At 43.4% G+C, this 17,977-nt stretch overlaps 1 protein-coding gene across 15 annotated transcripts in view; it reads left to right on the top strand.

The window, feature by feature from the left end:
- The window catches only part of CLEC16A (C-type lectin domain containing 16A), a 188,536-nt gene that overhangs the window by 103,826 nt on the left and 66,733 nt on the right, over positions 1–17,977 (top strand). The window lies entirely within an intron of this gene.

Here is a 17,977-nt window from a genome sequence, read left to right as displayed (position 1 = left end):
AGAGTTCAAATTGCTATTCTTTTGTTTATGGAATTCTTCTTGTACATGACAATTAGCTTTTTAAGTTCATGGAGATATAGTTGCACTACTTGGTTCCAGCTAAGACAGAAATTTGTTCAGCCTTGATGGAATTTGAATGAAAGAATTCTTTACTTAGAATATGCTCAGATGTGGCTGTTAGTTAGGCTGACAACTATTGATAAGCAGAGTAGGCATAGGAGTGTTTGCACTGGGTGATATTGTTACCAGAGAATCAGAATTGTTACCACAGTTGGGGTTGGAAGGGACCTTTTGGAGTCAACTGCTCAAGCAGGGCCATTTAGAGCTGGGTGCCCAAGGCCATGTCCAGACAGCTTTTGAGTCACTTCCAGGTAGACTCCACAGCCTCTCCGGGCAGCCTGTGCTGGGTCACCCTTCCGATAAAAAGGTGCTTCCTGAGATTCAGAGAGAACATCCTGTGCTTCACTTTGTATCCATTGCCTGTTGGCCTGCCACTGGCCCCCCCTTAAAAGGGCCTGTCAGCTTTGCACCCTCCCTTCAAGTATTTATATATATTGATAGGATCCTCCTAAGCCTTATCTTCTCCAGGCTGAACGGCTTTTCCTCATAGGAGACATTCTCCAGTTCCTTAATTATCTTTGTGGCCCTTCACTGGGGTCTCTCCAGCATGTGCGTGTCTTTCTTGTACTGGAACTGGACACAGTGCTCCAGGCGTGTCCTCACACGTGCTGATCAGAGGGGAAGAATCCCCTCCCTTCACCTCCTGGCAGTGCTTTCTCTAACACAGCCCAGGATACCATTCATCTTCTTCACAAGGGCATGTTTCTGGTTCATGTTCAGTTTGGGGTCCACCAGGACCCCCAGGGCCTTTTCCAGCTTTCCAGCTGGATGGCCCCAGCATATATTTATGCATGGGGTTGTTCCTCTCCAGGTGGAGGACTTTGCACTTCTATCCTTGTTGAACTGCATGAGATTCCTGTCAGCCAAATCCTCCAACCTGTCGAGGTTCCTCTGATTGGCAGCAGAAAATATTTTATAGCTGTATCCTCAAACTGAGGAAACAGACTCCAATTGTTTAAAATCCTATGGGAACCAGAGAGCCCTTGACTTGCTTTCCTGTAGGATTTTTCTCCTCTTGGTGAAGCAACAGGAGAGGTGTTTTGTGTCCAGCTTTTCTGCATTAGCAATCACAGCTGCATGTCAGTGCCTGCCACAGTGCCACCTGCATAGCCACAGCATACTCCTTCACCCTGATCTCTTCATCTTCCACTTCCTCTTTCCCTGCTGCTTGCTCATCGCATCAGAGAGCTTCAGCCTCAGAGAAATATTAAGATGACCGCATTTCTATTCAAACCACTGTTGGTTTTAAGAAGTGCTTGAAGGAACCGTTGAAAATTCTGATCACTTCTCGGAAATGAGGCTGAATTGCAGAAATGCTGTCAGTGGAATGGTTTACTGGTGTGCTCAGCATCAGTGCAGCCACCACAGCTATAAAGGGGTCCAAGGCAGAGCATTGCATAGCTGTGGGAGGGAACATCACATTGTATGGAGCTCACCACACAAAATATCTTACAAGGCTACTTGCTATGATTTTCTTACACAGCTCAAATGTGTAACCTGAAACATTTGTTTTATTAATTAATTTGTCTGAAGGAAAGGACAAGAAATCTTTTAACATCCTACTCCCAAAAGCTAAGTTCTCTGCATCAAAACAGCTTATAAAGCAAGGTGTAAAGACATTTAGATATATCTCATGGTTTATTGTGGTATGTATAGGATGAGCCATGATGTCTGTGTGTATCAGAAATTACTGGTGGCCTATGGCTTAGCCTTCCACCCTCAGAAACAAGGGATTGAGCTTAACAGAGAAATTAATCATTCTGGTAGAGGTGAAATCCTGGGATGGTGACCACAGGCTCTGGATAAAAAGGCTGAACCAAGGACAAATCTGGGGCTTTAATAGCGAGTTCTCTCTGTGACTGGTAGAATGAAGGGTCTCGAGGAGCAAGTCTGATGAATCATCAAATTACTGACTGGCCTGGGGTGTCTTTGGCTTGCAGTGTAATAGTAACTTGGGACATAGTGCACAAGAGTGCATTAACCCCCTCCACACTGCCTTCCCTTCAGTAAAAATAAAGCCAGCAAAGTCAGTCTTGCTAAGAGAATCTGCAAAGTATGAGTGACAAGTGTTTAAAAGACGTGTTTAAATGACTACATGGAGAGTCCTTTGATTGTTTTCTGCTGCTTCTTTCAAAATGTAGCTGCAGATAGAGGTCAGAGTAAAAGACGACTTGCTACTCAAGAAACCAGCCATGCAAGGGCTGTGGGCCCCCTCCTGCTGTGTGAGAGGGGACCAACACTGACTCAGCCCCTCCCAGGGAGCTGAGATTGATTGCATGTGTGTCAAGCCAGCACCAGGTCTGGCTGCTCCCATCTGGGAACATCATCCAACCACAAATGCTGGAGCTGTATTGGTCTTCCAGGCCAGTCAGTTAGATTTATGCCTGCTCTGATCTGCTTGCACTTACTGGAGTTATTCAAGGACAAGTGTGACAGCAGCATACCTGGCAGAGCTGAACATCAGGTGTGAGGATGGGGGAACAGGGTGATGCGGGAAGAAGGAGGGAAGGTTGGAAAGGAGCCTCTTTCCTCTATGTTATCAGGCAGCCAGAGATCCCTTCCCCAGACACAGTGGATCAAGGACTGCTAAGATTAATGATGCTTCCCTTCCTCTACACCTCACAAGTTAAGGCTTTCATTTTGAGGGGTTTACACATAATACTATGAGTCATTTTTAATTATCTTACTAACTGTTCTCACTAGTTCAAAGCTTTGACCCATATTGGCACCTCTTCTAAGTAAAGGCAGGCATTGGCCTTGACTGCCAGGGGCAGAGCAGCCACAATTTCTTTGGAATTGCTGTGTCTGGACAGGGCAGAATGGACGGTCCTGGTTTCACTCTGTGCTGGCTGCAATCTGCAGGGAACGGTTCCCTTGTGGCAGATGCAGAAAAGCCCATAAACTTCCTCCTCCTATTTCAAATTAAAAATCCAGCTCTGGGTTTGTTTTTTTTTTTTTTTGTTTTGTTTTTTTTTTTTTTGTTGGTTGGTTGGTTTTGGTTTGTTGTTTTTTTGTTTTTTTTTTCCCCTGAATCCAAGCCCAGAAATGAAGAATTCTGGCCAAGATGCTGATTTTACCCACTGACCACAAATAACAGTAGGAAGAATGCACTAGTGGTCCTCAGTCCCAAAAGACTCTGGCCTCTTCCTTATTTTTAAAGAGCATATTTATGTGCTCCAAACCTCATCCACAGGAATGAAAACAGCTTAAATTCAGGTGGTGTGAGCGTGAATGACTTCATAAAAAAAAAAACACAAACTAAAATGTGCTTAGTTTTCTAAGTACGCTGTACCAGTTGGCTAAATAAACCTTTTTTGTAGGCGAAAGAGGGGACTTCAACACTCCCTGCCCCCAGCACAGGCACAGATCTCATGTCATGTGAATGAAATAGGCTTGATGCCCTGGTGATAGAGATCCCAGCTGTTTCAGGATTTTCTCTTGGCTGGGAAGGGACTTTCAAAGCAGTCATGTTTGTGCAGGGATGTATTATGTCAAGAGCAGGGAGAAGAACTCAGTGTTTGTCCTGGCTTAACAATGACTTGGCATGAGCTCATTTCTGCTCAGCAGCTTCATTTCTGGGCCCAGCCTATAAGCTCAGGAGGAAAATATCTGATCAGCTGGTCCAACTGCTGTAGGGCGGTTTCTTTTTAAAACTGCCATCAAGTTCTAACATGTGATTTATCTTCTAATGAAATAACATCTCCACCCTTAAATCATCATTTAAGGACACAGAGACTGATGAGCCTTTTATAAATAAGATTCATAAAATCATTTACATGTGTGATATGACTGTGTTGCAGGTTGCTAAGGCATTACTCTTCTCTTGAGAGGAAGAGACAGCATTTGAGTGTGCATGTGGGTAGTATGACACATAGGTACATTTGTTGTATCCCAGCCACCTGAGCTGAAACACTCCAGAAGCTTTAACGGCTGTCTGTCCAGCACTCTTTTTGTTTTACTTATTTCCTTTTTCAATTAAAAAAGAAGATAAATAAAGTAGAACTGAAGAGATAACTGACATTGCAAACACTGAATTAGCAACAATGGGGAAAGCTGGAGTGCCGGCCGTGCAGAGCAGGGAGCAGAATACAACACAGCAAGCAAGCTTGGAAAGGAGTCAAGGAATAGGAGGTTTACAACATTCTCTCTGTCTTGCTTAAGCCTGCCTGTACATGTGATCAGTGAAGGTAACTTGTGACTCTGAGCAGTGTGCTACAGGGCATTATCTTTCTGCTCATTATTGAAATGGTGTCCTCTGCTGACAGAGTGCCAGCAGTGGGAGGCTCCGGAGTCACTCGTGCCATGTTTTGCTGACTGTGTTCCAGCAGTGTTGAAGGAAGATTTCCTTGCAGAGCGCTTACAGCTGTGCTGCTATATCAGTTGTGCTGCTCCCCACTCATTTGTGGCTTATTTCTAGGCCTCCTCTTGGGGCCCAATGTCGTCATAATTGATGCATGACTCAGACCTCAAGGTTTAAGAAAAAGGGAACTGAATTTCTTATACCAGACTTCAGTTTTCATCACCACAGAAACAAAATATTCTTCCCTCCTCCCCAAAATATGAAGACTAGCTGCAGCTAGTAATACATCAACTGGGGAGCTGAGCTGATCACCTGAAGGGATGTTAGTTGTATACCAGCTGCAGCAGAAAGCAGGTGGTTCTGTGTATACCTGTTAATGGCTTTCCAAGGAAAACGGGATCATTAATATTTGGAGGAGCCACCTAAAGAGCGGGATGCTGGCATGCTCATCTTTGCCATGAGCTCAGAAAACTTCTCAGAAGAGAGGGCAGTGTTAGGAATACCAGTTTCCCTTGAAAGAAAATTCAAATTCCTTTAAATTACATGTTCTAACACAAAAACTGAAGCAAACCATGTGCCTCTCATACCCATGTTTTTCTTCTTCATCTTGGTTCCATTGTTTTTTAGAGACAAGTTTTCCCCAGGCTACTGTTTGGTTGCTTTTTCCTTCAATATAATGGATTCTTCTTTTTCTTCTCAAAAACTTCTTCCTACCCCCATTGTTTTTGTTTTCACTCCTTTTCTCCTTTCCTTCTCAAGAAGTGTAGCTGAAACAGCTGGTGCTACCACACAGTGCCTGCTTCTGGGGTAGGAGAGACCACTGGACACTGAGATGCGGGAGAGCAGAAGTGGGATTCCCCTCCTTAGCCATGAACTATTTACACTGTGAACTTGTGCACCCTAAGTTCTCTTTATAGTCAGCAGAGAGAAATGAGCATTTTGAGGGCACAAATGCCCCAAAGTGTGTTAGATGCTGCCAGATTATGCTTTAGGTTCAAACGAAAAGCACCTGGACTGTCTGTGTGCAGATCAACCAGGGTCGTGACTATACTTACTCAATACCTCACTCTCTGAGTCTGCTATTGACCTAGTGGATGACTTGGGCAAGTCACTTACCAAGCTCCAAAGTGGAATAATGTTGTGATTTTACCAAAGTCTATAACTTGGTTAAGTTTTACTTTGGCTAATGCAGGATTTGGCTGCGTGCAGTGCTATTATCCCATGTTACTTTTGCCTTCTTTTTTAACCTTTGGACTCTTTTGCAATAAGAAGTTGTGTCATTCCTTTAATTGGCAAGGGCTGGTCCAACATCTACAGTCACAGAGAGCAGAGCTGGAGTTTAAGACCCCTCTCTTTATAAGCTATATCTTCCTTCATCCAGAGAGCAGCTAACCCCTCTCTTCCCAGAGGGCTACTGCTATTCTGGGGAAGAGAGTGACAGCGGGTGTCAAGTACTTTCCTCTTTGCCTACCAGCAGTTTGGTATCCTCACTACCAGAGGATACTAGAAAGGTCCACTGCAAAACAGCCCTCCAAACTGAGGCAGGTAGGAGAGGTGGTGGGCAGCAAACTGGCCAGGGTTTCCATGAGGGAAGGTGAGGGTAGGTCAGCTGGAAGCATCGATAGGTCTCATAGTGCCCAGAGCACTGCAGCTGGGCAAGAGTACCTGAACTCAGTCAAAGCACAAGGCACGGATGAAGGGCTTAGCAGAAAACCTGCCTGATGTAGTGGTTTTGGCAATGTTACCAGATCTCTGTTACATTATGGATTCACAGTATTTAGTGCTATAAAATTTTCAGTCTGCTCTCAAAACCAAACAAATTCCCCAAACAAAACCAAGTTTTTGTCAAGGAGAAAAAGCTGCTATTACAAACCATAAAGTCTGAGACTCCAGACCAAAAAAACATTGTTTGCCAGCAGGATCCAAAGTTAACTATAAAGTTTCACAATTTTACTAGGTTATATAAATTTTGAGAGTCCAATTTGGAGATTCTGAGCTTTCCTATCTCTTCTATTTTGTTGAGTGTTAAGACATATTAAGGTCTCCTCATACTTTCTCTCCCACTCCTTGCTTTATCTTGTTTTATAATTGGATCTCAAATCTGAGGTCAGCAGTTGCAGCTGTGCTTGGTTTTGCACAATTAATGAACTGCAGATTAGCACGATTGAAACCATTCTGCCATTTTCATCCATGCTGACTTTTACCTAACAACAGTTATATTCTTATTTTTTCATCCCCCAGCTTTACCACATTCTTCCTTACCATGCAGTTCCCTGCTAGGATGGATTATACCGTGCATGATTTCACCACAGGAACAACCTGACATCTAAAGGGAAGGACTCTTCATCCTCCACCTCAGTGATTGATTGGGTTTACAGCCTCTGTAAGTTCCCATAGGTTCAGTTCCATGCAGGACAGACAAAATAACAGGATATCTGGTTATTAGTTTTCTTACACACTTCCGGCTCTTGGTACAGGATGTACCCTAGGAAAAGATTCTGCTCAGTAATCATTATGGTGACAGCTTTGTACATCTGCTCAAGTGGAGGCATTTCCAGGGAATCCCTGCTTTTTGACCTCTTCACAGTGTAAGTAGCCACAGTTGGCTGGCACTGTGCTGTTTGAGCAAAGTGCAATCTAGCCCATGGATGTTAGACCACAGGCATGACAGCAGCCTTCACCTTACAGAGCATCAGCATTTAAATAAGACACAATGGTTCTGATGTTGGCAGTGTGCTGTGGGACAGCATTTCTAAACTTGTCAGTTAGGTCTGCAGGAACTTTTGATCCTTGTTAGCCTGAAGATTTACAACTTTTAAAGCACACTGCTAAAAACATGATGAAAGAGAAAGCATGAGAAAGGACAGCTTCTCAATAACCCTTTTGGTTATTCTCTTCTTCTTTCCCATCACCTGAGCAAAAAGCAAACACAGAACAGCAAGGACCACAAAAGCAATAGTAGTGCAGGGAAGCTGCTTATACTTCTGTCATGGTTTAACCCCAGCTGGCAGCTAAGCCACACACAGACACTCTTCCTCCCTCACAGTAAGATGGAGGAGAGAATTGGAAAACTAAGAAGTGAGAAAATCTGTGGGTTGAGGTAAAGGCAGTTTAACAGCGAAAGTAAAACCCATGCATGCAAGCAAAGCAAACCAAGGAATTCAGTCACCACTTCCCATGGTCGGCAGATGTTCAGCCAGCTCCAGGACAGGCCGGCTCCTTCACATGTAACAGTTGCTTGGGAAGACAAATGCCATCACTCTGAACATCCCCCTTTCCTCCTTCTTCCCCAGCTTTATATGCTGAGCATGATGCCATATGGTACAGGATATCCCTTGGGTCAATTGGAATCAGTTGTCTTGGTCGTGTCCCCTCCCAGCTCCTTGTGCACCCCAGCCTTCTTGCTGGTGGGGCGGTAGGAGAAGCAGAAAAGGCCTTGACTCTGCATACACACTCCTCAGCAATAACTAAAACATCCCTAGAAACAACACTGTCTCCAGCACAAATGCAAAACATAGCCCCATACAAGCTACTATGGAAAAAATTAACTCTATCCTAGCCAAAATCAGCAGCTCACCTGACTGGTTCAGTTCTTCCTACTGGTGCATTCAAGCTAAAGGAGAAGCTGATGGCAGAAGGTATGTTTTCCGTATCCTCAGATTTTTGGCAGTTGCATGCACTAAAAATATGTAGAAGAGGACATAGTCTGAAATCACCAAGAACTGCCTAGATTTGATGTTGAAAAGTGACTTGTTTTCTTGTATCATTCCAGAGTGGACACCAGGGCAGGCTGTGTCTGTTAGAGTCCTTTCCTCAGTTACATTTGAGCTTGTGGGTTCAGTTTTGATTCCTAGTAGTTAGCCCTGCTTGCAGAATTTACTCTGCTCCTACTCACAGATGCCTTTCCTCTATAGAGTTCTTTAATTATGTGGAAACACACTCCAAATATGAATATAAGTTAACTCCTACTCTTTATGCTACTAGGAAAGCTGCAGCTAACATATGGAGCTGCCTAGCCTTAAAGTGTTGTGTTCTATATCACCAGCTAATTTTCCCAAGAAACATTCCTGGAAAAGAATACATCAACAATTTCCTGCAAGACATTTGACTAAATCATATAACATATGCAATCTTTAGCCTTATCTTTTAGAGTGCTGTAACATCTAGTAATCTGCAGTTGCCTGCACAGAATGTACTCTTCTGGCTGAAGTTCTTGTTAGTACCAGCTGAGCTGTACCTAAGTGTGGAAGCAATCTGTGTTTCCTGTAGGTCAGCTCTGCTGCGTTTGCCACAAAGGCACTTAGGCACTGGAAAATCTATCCTACTAGGACAGCTGATGGCTACCCCGTGCTTTTTAGGTTCTGGGATTTTCTGGATCACCTTGAAAGAAGATATATGGAACACTGTTGTGAACAGATGTGCAAGCAGCTTTGGTTTGGTACCATAAGCCTTTAGGAGAAAGATTAGTTCCATGCTGATGCAGCTACGCAGCCCTGCAGGCAGTAAAGAAAAGGTTCTGTGAATGAAAGTCTGTACCACAGTTAGGAGTGGGACACAGGAGTGAGAATCATTGAGAAAATTTGGGGGTTCAGGTTGAAGCTAGCCAATTAAAACAAGGTATGTTCCCAGAATGGTTGAGTATGAAAGTGAAGTACGTAGAAAGGTCATTAATAACATGAAAAGGATCTTGCAGCTTTCCCAGGATCCAGGAAAGTAAATGTGGGAATTTCTTTCTAAATGTCATAGCTCATTTTTAATTGTGCATGTATAAAACCCTTGTTCTGCAGTTTAAACAAATTGGTACCAAAAGTTAAACGGAAAAGGCTGTTCTCAAGCAGAAATGTACTTATATAAGAAGTATGAAGCTGTTACCCTTTTAGTTTCTATTATCTTGCTCTAGAATAGAGACCAGTGCATCTAAAGGCAGAAGTCCTTGTTCATGATTATAGGGTTATAACGAAGGGATTCCAGCAACATCAGATGATGAGAAAGGCACTGAGCTGGAGAGGCCTTAAGCTGGAACAGTTAATTCCAACTGGAGAGTAGACTCCATATTGGGGCATATACTGGTGTGACTATTTTAGCACAGTAATTGTAGCAGTGTAAAACCAGCCTTGATTAGCCCCCAAAATAGTGTGGAAATTTGTTAGTAACAGGTAACTTTGTAGAACAGTTTGTGCTTCAACTCCAGGTTCTTACACAGTTGTCGTTCTGAATTGTCACCTTGTAAGGCTAAAAGTAATAGAATCATAGAATAGTTAGGGTTGGAAAGGACCTTAAGATCATCTAGTTCCAACCCCCCCGCCATGGGCAGGGACACCTCACACTAAACCATCCCACCCAAGGCTTCGTCCAACCTGGCCTTGAACACTGCCAGTGATGGAGCATTCACAACCTCCCTGGGCAACCCATTCCAGTGCCTCACCACCCTAACAGGAAAGAATTTCCTCCTTATATCCAATCTAAACTTCCCCTGTTTAAGTTTTACACCTTGTCCTGTCACTACAGTCAAAGACTTAGAAGACAAAAAGAACTTACTGTAAGGAGTCTTTTGATACACTCATATCTTTGAAGCAATTAAAATGGTTTAAATGTTTGCTTGCTATTTTTTCCCTTCAAAGCACAGGCTGGATTTTAGTTTCTTGCTCTGTTAGGACCAGTTTAAAGCCATGGGAAAGGAATGAGGTATGACACTTAGGAGACAAGGCTGAGAGCAGTGAGCTGAAGAAAGAGTGTCCCATATGAATGATAAGTTTGTGCTGAAGTCTTTCTCTTTTCACCCACAACCAAATCTCTGACTTGTCCTTTGCTGATTGTCAGCCTTGTGATTAAAGAAGCAGTTTAGCTTGAGGATAAGATTTAATGTCCTAGGATAGATGAAGCCTTTCATAATAAGTTTGATTTCACTGTGGGAGGGCTAATGCCTACTTTCAGCACCTAATATCAAGAAAAGAGTACAAGTTTTATAAACAGTGGATTGTTTGCTTTAGTTTTAGCCTAAAACAATGGCCCTTAGTAGATTTGAAGATCTGCTGCTGTCATATATAGGATTATCTTCATTGACACACAGAGATGTGTGTCCCTGAAGCAAACAACTGCTGCCTGTGTGCTCACTGGTACCATTTCTGATGTCCGCTAATGGGTGTAGTCAACCTCTTACTTGTTTAATCGCAGAGCATGTTCAGCAGATGTCACTGAGTCAACCTCAGCAGTCTACTGCTTATGCTTCAAAGCCCTCCTAGATGTATACACATTGTCTTCTGATACAGTTAAGAACAACACAACATGCATTCCAGAAATCTATTTTAATGCACCCTGATATTCAATAATATTTTCTGTACCAGATTCCTTTAAATGTCACTTACGAGGTAACCAGGCCAAATTTTGAGCTGTTCAAGTACCTGTGCCCTTTTAAGTTTCACCCCCGGTGACAGAAAAGTTCTGTTATGTTAACTTTCTCTGCAGCATACATTCTTCTTTTATACTAAAGTAAAAAAAAAAACATCTTTAGAATAATAAAATAAGAAAGTGTTTATACTAAAATAACTGCAGAAGAATGGGAATCCTTGTAGGGTTCATAGTTCGGACATCTTACTGAGTGTTTGCAAATTAACATTGGATTCCTTCTCATCACAGACGAAGCTATAGTAAAAATGCCAAAGTAAACTCAGGATAACAGCTTTACAATGGCTGTGTTCCTGGAAGCCACTCTTTCCTTATCTGTGTACTTTATATTTTTTTCTGCACCTTCTCAGTTATCTCTTTCTCATCCCTATTTTGACCATATCTGGATTATATTCTCTTTCAGTCCCCTCAAGCTTTTTGCTCTAGGGCTCACTGCAGACTCTCCAAACTCAGATCTTCCCTTTTTCATATAATCAGTCTCTTCAAACATTTCTTTTTTTTTTTTGCTTATCTGGACCTACGTGCATAGAATTAAACTAGGCCAGGGATGTTAAGGATAACAGGAAGGGATTCTATAGGTACGTAGCGAATAAAAAACAGACAAAGGACAACGTAGGCTGCCTCCAGAAGCTCTCGGGAGAACTGGCTACAGAGGATTTGGAGAAGACTGAGGTTCTGAATGACTTCTTTGCCTCGGTCTTCACTGGCAAATGCTCTGACCACACGAACCAAGTCTTGGAAGACAGACGCAGGGACTGTGAGAACGAAGACCTTGGGACCACTGTAGGAGAGGATCTGGTTTGAGACCATCTTAAAAACCTGAACATGCACAAGTCCATGGGACCTGATGAAATCCATCCGCGGGTCCTGAAGGAGCTGGCAAATGAAGTTGCTAAGCCACTGGCCATCATCTTTGAAAAATCATGGCAGTCAGGTGAAGTTCCTGACGACTGGAAAAAGGGAAATATAACCCCCATTTTCAAGAAGGGGAAAATGAAAGACCCGGGGAATTACAGACCAGTCAGTCTCACCTCTGTGCCTGGCAAAATCTTGGAGCAGATTCTCCTGGAACGCATGCTAAGGCACATGAAAAACAACAAGGTGCTTGGTGACAGCCAGCATGGCTTCACTAAGGGGAAATCCTGCCTGACCAATTTGGTGGCCTTCTATGATGGGGCTACGGAACTAATGGACAGGGGTAGAGCAGCTGACATCATCTACCTGGACTTGTGCAAAGCGTTCAACACTGTCCCATGAGGCATCTTTGTCTCTAGATTGGAGAGACATCAATTTGATGGATGGACCACTCAGTGGATAAAGAACTGGCTGGATGGCCACACACAAAGAGTTGTGGTCAATGGCTCGATGTCCAGCTGGAAACCAGTAATAAGTGGTGTCCCTCAGGGACCGGTGTTGGGACCGGTCTTAACATCTTTGTTGGTGACATGGACAGGGGGATTGAGTGCACCCTCTGCAAGTTTGCCAGTGACACCAAGCTGTGTGGTCCGGTTGATATGCTGGAGGGAAGGAATGCCATCCAGAGGGACCTTGACATGCTTGTGAGGTGGGCTGATGCCAACCTTATGAAGTTCAACCACGACAAGTGCAAGGTCCTACACCTGGGTTGGAGCAATCCCAGGCACAGCTACAGACTGGGCAAAGAAGAGATTTAGAGCGGCCCTGCAGAGAAGGACTTGGGGGTGCTGGTCGATGAGAAAATGAACATGGGCCGGCAGTGTGCGCTCGCAGCCCAGAAAGCCAACCGTATCCTGTGCTGCATCAAAAGGAGCGTGACCAGCAGGTCGAAAGAGGTGATCCTGCTCATCTACTCTGCTCTCATGAGACCTCACTGGAGTATTGTGTGCAGTTCTGGTGTCCTCAACTTAAAAAGGACATGGAACTGTTGGAACAAGTGCAGAGGAGGGCCACGAGGATGATCAGGGGACTGGAGCACCTCCCGTATGAAGATAGGCTGGGAAAGTTGGGGCTGTTCAGCCTGGAGAAGAGAAGGCTGCGTGGAGACCTCATAGCAGCCTTCCAGTATCTGAAGGGGGGCTATAGGGATGCTGGGGAAGGACTCTTTATCAGGGACTGTAGTGACAGGACAAGGGGTAACGGGTTAAAACTTAAATGGGGAAGTTTAGATTGGATATAAGGAGGAAATTCTTTACTCTAAGGGTGGTGAAGCACTGGAATGGGTTGCCCAGGGAGGTTGTGAATGCTCCATCCCTGGCAGTGTTCAAGGCCAGGCTGGATAAAGCCCTGGCTGGGATGGTTTAGTGTGAGATGTCCCTGCCCATGGCAGGGGGGTTGGAACTAGATGATCTTAAGGTCCTTTCCAACCCTAACTATTCTATGATTCTATGATTCTGTTTCCTTGCTCTTAAAATATTAAAGTGGTGTCCTTTTAGGTATAAGTTAGCTGAAAGTACTGTATATTAGTTTAATTGACTATGTTCTATAAAAAGCTGTCATAAATACAGCTTTTTCCAAAGGAAGTATAAGCAAGCTAAGAAATTAAGATCTGTCAGATATAAGTATAAATATCCATCTATATTAAACATACACAGGAAGCTGTGAATAGGAGTATTTACCATGTGTGTCATTTCAGTTTGTGATTTACTAAAGCTAGACTTTGTGCAGGTTTTCTGCTGAATGTGATTTTGATATTAACTGAAGATGTGTGTGTTTTGTCAGTAGGAGTGTGTGGTACAGAGTGCAACCTAGAGTGAAAACAGAAGTGATGTTCAACTTGTCTATGGCATAGCAGCAGGATTTCCCCTTCTCTCCAGCAAGCTTCCTTCTGCTTTTTCCAGTAATTTTAACTACCAGATAAGGGTTATTCCTCTGGGACATTTTCCCAAGCTAGTTAAACATGAAATTCAGTGCTAATTAAGTATTTATAAGTTTGGTGATGTTGAATTCTTCTTTGCTTACTTTTCTATTGCTCTTTAATCTCTCCACCAGACCAGTTGTCCTGATCATTGGTTAGTATTTACTGCCTCAGGAGGATTTGTTCAGGAGAGGTAGGGTCTCTGTAATCAAGAGGATTTTCAACCCACAACTGGTAGATACGCATCTGAATGAGCAGCCAACCAGAATTAGCACCAATTAGCATTCCCTTCACACCTTGCCAGCAGCCTGGTTTGGCTGAGTGGCCACTGTGTGGTTTAAGTATCCACCTGGCTGAAGAACTTGAATGAGAGACAGGATGTGTGTGCATGAGGTATAGTCTGAGGTAAATAACTTCATGTTCCAAAATAGATGAGTGAATGAGCACTAGGGCATGACAGCAATACATTTCTGAATATTCCTGGTAACAGGGCTGGAATGCTCTTTCCTCTAACAATGAATAAAGTATTTCCTTCCTCCTATACTCAAAGAACATATAAGCATGTAATCTACCTTTGAACCTTGTTATCTGTTACTAAGATGTGGATTGTATCTCTAGCTGCTGCCAATTTCTGTGATTTCTATTGCAGAATCGAAATAGCATGTCAGGGAACAACCTGAGAAGAATAATACTATCTTCTGCCACTTTTCATCACTCTGAATCAGTACCATAGAGGATATGTTTTTCCTGCATAGCTTTTTTTGGTCATAAACCAAACCCTTGTTCCATTACTGACTAGTTTTGGTGCTTAGGTCCAGAGTTTCCTCTCTCCAACTAGTGAACATACAGATCTCAAAAAATGGGTAAGTTTTAACTGAAAATGGTGCTTAGATCAGGGCATTTGAATACAGGAAGAAAAGTAGAATGTAAGTCAGATGTAAACTACTTTGGAACATTAGTGAAGGTGACATTCAACATGCTTGGACTTTGAAGTGCACTGGATAGAATCATTAGGTGAGGTATGAATTCTGGATGTGGGCTGAAAATAGCTGAGTTTGGAGAAAGCTAGGCTCAAGTCCTGGTTAAAGACTTCAGTTTAGAATCTGTATCTTACAAGCTTCCATCAAAAAAAGCATTTCAGCAGCTCTGCCCCAATAAGGCTAGGCTGCAGAACGCTATGGTATGTTTGTTACTGAGTTGTGTTTATCTCCTGAATGGAGAGGGGGTGGGGGGAATTCTCAGCTTGCCTGTACTTTGCAATGAATTATTGCTTAAATGAAATTTTCATATGTCTGGATGTGCTTCAGAATCCCCCTGCATTTTTGAGGAAGAACAGTATTTGTCCAGAGGAGGACCACAGAAATGATCAGAGGGATGGAGTACCTCTCCTGTGAGGAAAGGCTGAGAGAGTTGGGGTTGTTCAGCCTGGAGCAGAGAAGACTCTGGGGAGACCTTATTGTAGCCTTTCAGTTCTTAAAAGGGGCCTACGAGAAAGATGGGGAGAGACTTTTTAGCAGGGACTGTTGCAAAAGGATTGCAAGAGGACAAGGAGTGATGGTTTTAAACTAAAAGAAGGGAGATTCAGGCTGGATGTGAGCAAGAAATTCTTTACAATAAGGGTGATAAAACACTGGCACAGGTTGCCCAGAGAGTTGGTGAGTGCGCCATCCTGGCAGACCTTCAAGGCCAGGCTGGATGTGGTTCTGGGCAACCTGATCTAGTTCAAGATCTCCCTGATCAATGCATGGGGGTTGGACTAGATGAGCTTTGAAGACCCCTTCCAACCCAAACTATTCTATGATTCTGTTTGTATCAATCAGTGCTCCTTCAATGATCATCGCAATTCTATAAAGCTGCCAGATGAGGTGGCTTTAGAGTCCTGTGTTCTGCAGAAATTGGCACTGAGAGAGATGCTCACTTAGATTACTGAGCTTTAATGGAGCTACAGGGCCACGAGGATGATCAGGGGACTGGAGCATCTCCCGTATGAAGATAGGCTGAGAAAGTTGGGGCTGTTCAGCCTGGAGAAGAGAAGGCTGCGTGGAGACCTCATAGCACCCTTCAGGTATCTGAAGGGGGCTTATAAGGATGCTGGGGAGGGGCTCTTCATTAGGGACTGTAGTGACAGGACAAGGGGTAACGGGTTAAAACTTAAACAGGGGAAGTTTAGTTTGGATGTAAGGAAGAAGTTATTTACTATAAGGGTGGTGAGGCACTGGAATCAGTTGCCCAGGGAAGTTGTGAATACTCCATCCCTGCCAGTGTTCAAGGCCGGGTTGGACAAAGCCTTGGGTGACATAGTTTAATGTGAGGTGTCCCTGCCCATGGCAGGGGGTTGGAACTAGATGATCTTAAGGTCCTTTCTAACCCTAACTATTCTATGATTCTATTCTGGGATCTGGAACTCCTGCATATCAGCCACACACTTCTGGGCTAAATCATTTTCTCACCAGATTGTTTACCAGTAAGTTATTCTGTCTTTAATGCATTGTGGGCATTGCAGAGTAATTCTGGTTTGAATGAACAGACACACAGCTAAGTGACTTATTGCTACATAGATCTCCAGCTTTATGTGTATTTCTGATATCAGATCATATGATCAGCCTACATATAGGCTAAAGAGAAGTTTGCTGTTTCTTTCTCATGTTTACAAGCCTACTGCCTGAACCCTCTCTCATCTGCTTTTGAAAATGAGATGAAGTGGCTGTACTCGCCCTGGACACCATATCTGGAATACAGCCTTGTTTCTCTACACTTAGAGAAATACTACTACAGTAGTAAAGGCACTTTTGTGTCATGTTAGCCTACTTTTGGTTTGTCATTTCTTCCCGTAGAAGACACTGAAAGCCGCAGGTATTACCTAGGCGGTGAAGCAGCATCCTAATAGGATGTAACTTCAACAGAGATCTAGGGTGCTTATGGCTGCCAAAGGGAAGGATGGAGGGAAGAAGGGAGGAAATGTAGTCCAGGTATTGTAGTCATAGCTGTGGCTCTTTGTGAGTTTTTATCTCCAAGCAGCAGTGCCAATGTGATGAGGGCATCTGCTTGCACATTTCAAAAAAGCAGATGAACTAAATTTTCATTTAAAACAAGACCCAAGACAAAGCAATTGCTACAGTTTGCTTTGCTGCAGTCCTTTGCCTACAGCCTCCTCCCTCAGCCCTGGCACTGTGTTTCTAAGAATATGCCACTTTCGTCTTTGCAAGTGTCACGTACACTGTGAACTCCTTAGAAATTTTATACACAAATCAACTTCACAGTGCTAACAGGAATCTCTCTTGTCTCTGAGGTCATTCAATGTTTCAAGTAATTTGGATTATGAAAACTATCAGCCGTCGCACATTCACTTTTGGTGCTGAGTTCTTTGAATCCGTGCTGTGTGATTCCAGGGAAGGATCAGGCCACACAGCTGCACAGCTGTGGTTGCGTCTGTGAGACCACCCAGAGTCTTCATGGAGTGAGGCTCTGGCCCTATCTACTGAGAGACTTTGTTAAACCATGTCCAGACTTTTGCAAGGCCAGCTCTTCCTCACAAACCTGAAACTTCTCAGGGAAGAGGGAGGGGGGTCTCCTGAGGCCTCTCATGTGTCTGTCATGATGAAAAGTTTCTTTAAAAATGCAGTAGGATTACTATAACTTGTTTAGAAGCCTGTTAATAGTAAAACAGAAATTGAAATTATACATGCAGGTCTGCTAATGAGAGGTCTGAGGTCGTTTTGTTTTAATTCAATGGCCATTTGACAGGAATAAAATCCACTGACTCAGAAGATTTAGAGACTCCGAACAAAAAAAAACCTTTCTGAGTTTTCTTACCCATACCACTAATATGTCACTTGAATCACTTGATAAAAACCTAGGGCTGATCTAATGTTACAAGTAAACAGTGAAATGCTAGAAAAAGGCAGCTACTTTACTGGAAGCTCTTCATCCAAGGGTTATTTCTGCTGCACAGGCTCCAAGCAGCGGCTTCACAATATGACATGATTATCTGAAAGGCTGTACCTTGGAGGAAGAGGAACACTATTGATTTTCATTTTGAAGAGTTACTGAAGTCTAGGAGGAAAGGGAAGGATTGTTAAGTTCCAGGTAAAGTAAAACAGAGGTAATGACAACTGCACGGAAGGCAAGTGGATGGGCAGCCAAAATGTCTGGTTGCCTTTAAAGCTGCATAATTCTATACCAGCAAACTTCGGGGAAAGAGTCAGGTTTGTTTTCCAGGAAGAGATAATAATGTAGAAACCTCTTTCTTGTGGCTTTCTTTAATCACATTTAGGGATGGTGTTAAAAGCCAAACACACCCAGAGAGACGATCCCTTTGA

This window comes from Lathamus discolor, chromosome 6 (genome assembly GCF_037157495.1).
Source record: "Lathamus discolor isolate bLatDis1 chromosome 6, bLatDis1.hap1, whole genome shotgun sequence".
In the NCBI taxonomy this organism is placed as follows: domain Eukaryota; kingdom Metazoa; phylum Chordata; class Aves; order Psittaciformes; family Psittacidae; genus Lathamus; species Lathamus discolor.
This window is presented reverse-complemented; position numbering and strand designations above follow the sequence as displayed.